Source organism: Myotis myotis, unplaced genomic scaffold, assembly GCF_014108235.1.
Source record: "Myotis myotis isolate mMyoMyo1 unplaced genomic scaffold, mMyoMyo1.p scaffold_m19_p_2, whole genome shotgun sequence".
NCBI lineage: Eukaryota > Metazoa > Chordata > Mammalia > Chiroptera > Vespertilionidae > Myotis > Myotis myotis.
Window position 1 is genome coordinate 125,551,071 of NW_023416324.1, and position 7,506 is coordinate 125,558,576.

The 7,506-nt window shown below is 34.6% G+C and overlaps 1 non-coding gene across 1 annotated transcript; it reads right to left on the reverse strand.

Annotated features, from left to right (window-relative positions):
• Nucleotides 1-3,305: 3,305 nt before the first annotated feature.
• On the reverse strand, nucleotides 3,306-3,414 carry LOC118677854. Its single transcript, XR_004974578.1, has one exon. It is a non-coding gene; the product is annotated as a U6 spliceosomal RNA (small nuclear RNA).
• Between the last annotated feature and the right edge of the window lie 4,092 nt (nucleotides 3,415-7,506).

The following is a 7,506-nucleotide window of genomic DNA, read 5'->3' on the forward strand; positions in this document are numbered from 1 at the left end:
TGTTTGGAGCATTTTGGCAATCTAGCAGGATAAAAAAATTAACACCCAGAAATTGATGGCATATTTATATACCAATAATGAAACCTCAGAGGATAAATTTTAAAAAAATCTCATTTAACATTGCAAAAAAAAAATTAAGATACTTAGGAATAAACTTAACCAAGGAGGTAAAATGCTTGTACTCAGAAAACCGCAGGAAGTTGAAAAATGAGATAGAGGAAGATATAAACAAGTTAAAGAATATTCTGTGTTCATGGGTTGGTAGAACTAAAATCATTAAAATGTCCATACTACCCAAAACAATCTACAGATTCAGTGTAATCCCTATTAAAATACCAATGGCATACTTCAAAGATCTAGAAAAAACACTCCAAAAATTTATATGAAATCAAAAGTGACCCTGAATTGCCCTAGCAGTCTTCAGAAAGAAGAACAAAGTTGGAGGGATCACAAAACCAGATATCAAAACTATACTACAAAGCCACTGTAATCAATACAGCCTGGCACTGGCACAAGAACAGTTATATAGATCAATGAAACAGAACAGAGAACACAGAAATTGATCCAAGCCATTATGCTTAATTAATATTTGACAAAAATGACAAGAACATACAATGGAGTCAAGACAGTCTCTTCAATAAATGGTGTTAGGAAAATTGAACAGATACATGCAAAAAAATGAAACTAAATCACCAACTTACACCATACACAAAAATAAAACTCAAAATGGATAAAAGACTTAAATGTAAGATGGTAAACCATAAAAATATTAGAAAAATCCATAGGCAGCAAAATATCAGACATATCTTGTAGCTATATGTTATCAACATATCTCCTAGGACAATAGAAACTAAGGAGAAAATAAACAAATAGGAATACATCAAAATAAAAACCTTCTTCACAGCAAAAGAAACCATCAACAAAATGTCAACAAAGCCCACTGCATGGGACAGCTACATGTAAAAAAATTAAACTAGACCACCAAGTTACACCATCCACAGGAATAAATTCAAAATGAAGAAAAGACTTAAATGTAAGGCATGAAACCATAAAAATACTTGAAGGAAACATAGGAAGTAAAATAATAGACATCTCACCTAGCAACATTTTCACTGATATGATGCCTAGTGCAAGGGAAACAAAGGAACAAATTAAAATATGTGACTATATCAAAGTAATAAGCTTCTACACAACAAAATAAATCAGTAGCAAAATGAAAAGGGAACCTACTCTATGGTAGTACATATTTGCCAATGATATATCTGATAAGGGGTTAATATCCAAAATATATCAAATAAATCAACAAAGAGAAAACAACCTAATCAAAAAATAAGCAGAAGACCTAAATAGACTGTTCTCCAAAGCAGACATACAAATGGCCAAGAGACATATTGAAAAATACTCAATGTCACTAATCATCAGAAAGATGCAAATTAAAATGACAATGAGGTACCACCTTATACCTATAAGAATGGCTGCCATTAATAATTCAATAAACAAGTGCTGGCAAGGATATTGAGCAAAAGGTACACTATTGGTGGGGTACAGTCATTATAGATATCAGTATGGAGTTTCCTCAAATAATTAAAAATGGAACTGCCATTTGACCCAGTTATCTTACTTCTAGGAATATATCCTAAGAAGCCTGAAACATCAATCAGAAAGAATGTATCCAAACCTATTTCATAGCAGTGCTATTTATAATAGCTAAGATCTAGAAACAGCCCAAGCACCCATTAGTAGATGAGTGAATAAAAAAAAGCTGTGTTTTATTTACACCATGGAATACTATGCAAAGGTAAAAAACAAGGATCTCTTACCCTTTGAGACACCATCGGGGGACCTGGAGAGTATTCTGCTAAGTAAAATAAGCCAGTCAGAGAAACACAAGTGCCACAAGATCTCACTTATATGTGGAATGTAATGAATAAGATAAATTGATGAACAAAATAGAACTGGAGTCATAGAAGCATGGATTAAACTGTTGAATCTCAGAGGGAAGGTGAGAGTGGGTGAGGGGGCTAGGAAGTCATCAACCAAAGAACTTGTACGCATATATATGCACTAGAGGCCCGGTGCATGAGATTCATGCACTAGGGGGGGAGGGTCCCTCAGCTTGGTCTGCGCCCTCTCACAGTCTGGCACCCCTTGGGGGATGTCCGCTTGCCAGCTTAGGCCCGATCCCTGTGGATCGGGTCTAAGCCAGCACTCAGACATCTCTCTCGCAGCCCTGGGCTCTAGCAGTCTATGACCCCTTGCTCCTTACTGCCTGCCTGCAGGGGGAGCACCACTCAGCCAGAAGCTGGGCTCATGGCTGGCTAGTACAGCAGCAGGCACCTGGGACCCAGGCTTTGCTCCAGCCCTGGCTTCATCCAGAAGGACATCCTGAATGATGTCCAGAAGGACTTCTGATCTAATTATCATATTACCTTTTATTAATATAGATAACCCATGGACACAGACAATAGTGTCATGAAGGCCAAGGGTGGGGAGCGGGGCAGGCTAGCAGGGGTCGATGGGGAAAAAAAAAGGAGACATATGTAATACTTTCAACAATAAAAATTAAATAATAATAATAATAACAACCACCATAATAATAAATGGCATCTAAATTTTTCATGGTAGTAACTATTGTTTCTATATTTAAATTATAAAGTTTTTTCATAAGGTTTTTTGAATGATACATTTGATAGTTATAATCATCCAAAATTAAAAATAGATTCATTATACAAAATCATCAATATCTCTGCTAAAAGCCTCCTGTGTTACACCTGAAAGTCTATGTAATTACATTTTAGGACTCCCGTAGTGTTCTTTCTAAGATCTCTAATTATCATGGATAACTGCTTTTATTTTATAAGTGGAGAAACAAAGGGGACTAAATGACTTATTCATATGCCATCGGTAGGAGAAAAAACTAATTCATGGGTCACTTGACTTCTTTTAAATGTCTTTTGCACTAGACCAAACAACTTGTTAAGTTATCATCCTAAGACACATCTTTCAATTATTATTTTGAAATCATTCTGACATTATTTCAACAATAAAAAGTTTATTATGTACAAAATGAACACCCATGTTTATTTAAAACCAAAGCTCACTTATATAGAAATTCTGAAGTTCAGCCAAATTTTATATTAAATTTATAAAAATAACACCCACATTTTAAATTTATTGAAAAAAAATGACCCAAATGTATTTTGATATAAAATAATTAGAAGATTATATAATGGTGGCATATATAATACAAAATTGATATATATTTACTTTTTTATGACTGATTGCTGTTATAAACTTTTTTGTTTTTTAATCTGGAATGCTTCACAAATTTGCACGCCATCCTTGTGCAGGTGCCATGCTAATCTTCTCTGTATCATTTCAATTTTAGTATATGTGCTGCTGAAATGGAAACTCTTAAAAGCTTTTATTTCATCGAAAATGAATTAAAAATGAAATGTTCATGAAGGATTCTCCTTGAGTCTGCAGGCCGATGCTCTATCCACTGAGCCAAACCGGTTAGGGCACTAAGGATTCTCCTTAATGATACTCCCTATATAGCTTCATAGCTGTGGTTACCAATTAAATTTATTTTAAAAAGTCTTAAGTCCCTGCAGCTATATGCAGCATTCAAAATCTTTGTTTTTATATAAGAAGACATATCTGAGTACAGACAACGATCTTTTTAAGTTTTATGATTTCTCCGAGCATTTGCTTCTATTGGGGCTCTAATGTCTTGAACTGCAAAGAAATCCTAACCTTCAATCTTCCTACTAAGACAAAAATCCAAAATGGCAGAAGATATTTTATAGTTCCTAGGATAACTCTTCAAGACCTTAACTGCTTAAAAATCTATTCTGTAGATAGGGCAACATATGAAAATGCCAGGAAGAGAAACATGACCAATTAAAAAAGGAAAACTAACTCCCAAACACAATTTACAATGAAAAGTAACAGAGAACAGTAGTCATGAAAATGAGAAAAGCATGATAATCTAATTTTCAAATTAAATATATTCAATTACATAATTCGATCTAGCTCATATAATATAGATTTAAACATTTTTATAAAACAAGAGTTGTCATATAATAGCATTTTTCTAGTCTGGATTTCAAAGACAGTTCAGCACTTTATACTGCACAATGCATCCTTAAGAATTATTCTTTTATGACAACAGTAGATGATATAATTTTAAAAAATTGCATGGTGCCCAGTTGGGTGTGGCTCAGTGATTAAGCATCAACCCAGGAACGAAGACGCTACTGGTTCAATTCCCAGTCAGGGTATAGGCCTCGGTTGTGGGCTCAATCCCCAATTAGGGGCGGAAAAAATATATATGTATATATATTTTAAAGCCCGGCCCGCATGGCTCAGTGGATGTGCTTCAGCATATGAACCAGGAGGTCATGGATTGATTCCCGTCAGGGCACATGCACAAATTGCGGGCTCAATTCCCAGTGGGGGTGTGCAGGAGGCAACCAATCAATGATTCTCTCTTATCATTGATGTTTCTGTGTCTCTCTAACTCTTCCTTCTCTCTGAAATATATATATATATATATACATATATATATATATATACACATATATATGTGTGTATATATATATATGTAATTTTTATGTATACCACCCAATAATCTATCTTATTATCTCAGTGCATAGACAATGTCTATATAATTATCACTGAAATACTAATGACAACGAGAGTAAAGTAAAATTTTATATTTTTATGTTTTGAAATTGAAATTTGTTTTACCATATTGAGATTTTTACAAATAACAACAAAAAATGATTATGTAGTGAATCCTAAATATAGATCTGCAACCCTGACATATTTCTCAATTTCAGATTCACAAACTCTTCTTTATATTGGATATTTATGTTAACAGGTATCGTGGACAACTTCTACCATCAAACTTGTTTCTCCCACAATATTTCTCATCTCAGTAAGTGGCAACTTCAATCTGTTAGTTTTTCAGGGAAAATATCTTGTGGTTACCCTTAGCTCCTCTTTCTAGCAAAGCCTCCAAATTGACAAAATCTTGTCAACTTTAAGTTAGAAAAATATTCAAAATCACCACTTTCTCCACCTGTACTGCCAGCATCTTAGTCTAAGCCACCATCATCTCCTGCCTAAGTGTCCTAAATAGTCTTCATGTTCTTAGCCTTGTTCTTTTATGCTCTATAGCCAACAATGCAGCAGAAATAGCCTTTACAAATATAGGTCAGATTTTGGCTTCCTCTGTTTAAACATCATCTGAAATGATTTCTAGTATTTATCAGTATCAAATTTCAAATCCTTATCATAGTACTTCAGAGGTTACCTGTAGTACTCTTGCTTGGATAATTGAATTTGATTGTATTTGAAGTGTGGGAGAAAAACAAGCTTTCCTCTACCCTCAACACTTTTCTGGCTGATCTAATAATCATGTACTGTAGACATAAGACAGATTAGCAGAAGAAAATAACCAAATTTAATACATGTATATGTATGGGAACCCCGCATACATGAGAGAGTCAGAGAACCCACATGCACAAGAGGTTCAGAGATGGACAAGGGAGATTGAGGTATATAAGATGTCCTGAGCTAGGGAGGAGATAATGCATGTGGGGGCTTCAAAGGGTCATTGCAGGATGATAAGAAGCACACATCTTTAGTTAATATGTGACTCAAAAAGATTATGGCTGATATTCTCTTATTATAGTCCCTAATTCAACTTTTTTGGGTGGACGTTACTCTTGAGCCTTTGGCTCAAAACAAGCTACATACCCCAGAGGCACATCTTGGGGTTAGTCATTCTGGGTCCCCAGAGAATTGATAGTGTGGTTATATCTTTATCTCTGTCTTACAGAGAGAGGTAAGATAAAGGCTGAAGAAGTAAGCAGAAATTTTAACAGTAGTTTCAGGAATGTTCCTACACTCATAGCAGGTTTGAGAGCAGTTTCAGATGGCACTCCTATTTTGTCTTTGGTTTTGCCTCATTCAAGTGTTCTGGAATGTGAGTTAGTCACTTAAACTTGGCAGCTGCCTTACACAGTTCCTCTATGGTTATATCTGGACCTCTTGTTATGTAATAACGTTTTAAAAATATATATTTAAAAAATGAGTTAAATTACTATCAAGTTTTTGGTTACATGCAGCTGACCCCAGTCCTTTAATAGTCACACATGGTCTTCAAAGCCCTATCTGCCTCTAATGCCTTGAATAATATATGCCTGTATAAGTCTGCTAGGGCTTCTATAACAAAGTGCCACAAACTCGGTGTCTTAAAACAACAGAAACATGTTGTCCCACAGTTTTGGAGTTTAGAAGATAAAATCAAGGTGGCCACCATTGTCATGTTTCCTCTAAGACTCTGGATAGAAACCTCTCTTGCCACTTTCTAGTGTCTGGTAGTAACCAGAAGTCTTTAATATTCCTTGTTAACAGTTACATCAGTCAAATTTCTGTTTTCCTCATTACATACCCATTTTTATATGGTTTTCCCTCTGTGAATGTCTATGTCCAAATTTCCGTTTTATAAAGACAGCCTTATGGATTAGGACTCACCCTAATGACCTAATTTTACCTTGATCATCTGAAGAGTCTTTTCAGATGTAATGAAACTAAGGATCTCGAGGAGATATAATCCTGGATTATCTGAGTGGGCCCTAAAGCCAATAAAAGTGTGCTTGTATGAAACTCACAAAGGAGAAAATAGAGAAGGCAACGTGAAGGTGGAGGAAGGAGATGAGCGTTATGCTGTCACAAGCCAAGCAATGCCTGGTGCCATTAGCATTTGGAAGGGGCAAAAAGTTTTCTATTAGTGCCTCCAGAGAAAGTGTGACCCTGCTGACAACTTGATCCCTAACTTCTGGACTTTAAAAATATAAGATAATAAATTTCTTTTGTTTTAAGACATCCACTTTGTACAAGTGTTACAGCAACCTTAGGAAACTAATACCAATCGTTTTCATGAACTCTTCTCTTTTTCTAGAATAAATTTTTCTTACATATCTGCTATGTGTTTTGTTGCTTCAGTATATTCCATTCTCATAGGTGCTTATTTTTTTTTTACTACTGTTTTTATTGCCAGACACATTAGGTATATTTTTGATATTTTGTGTTGATTTCTCTCACTAAAATAAAAGAATCTTGAGAGTTGAAAATTCATAATTATTAGTCCTTAGAAGATATCTAAATCAGTCGGAACACAGTAAATATTTGATTGATCTAATGTAACTCATTAGGATCTAACAAGCATTGATTAAACTAGTGAACAAAACTAGAAACAATAAACTGACCTCTACTTTTGTACTTTTAATTAGTCTAATTTTAATCACTAGAAAAGACAAATCATGAGTCTCATAATTATATCTCCCCTTTTCCTGTATGCTATTGCGTATGATATTATTAATAATATGGAATGGGTAGGGAGATAAGAATGCTACAATATATTTATATATTTTCAATTTCCAAGCATCAGTTTATTGAGTTCACTGTTTAGAAAAAAGAAATACTGAATTCAAG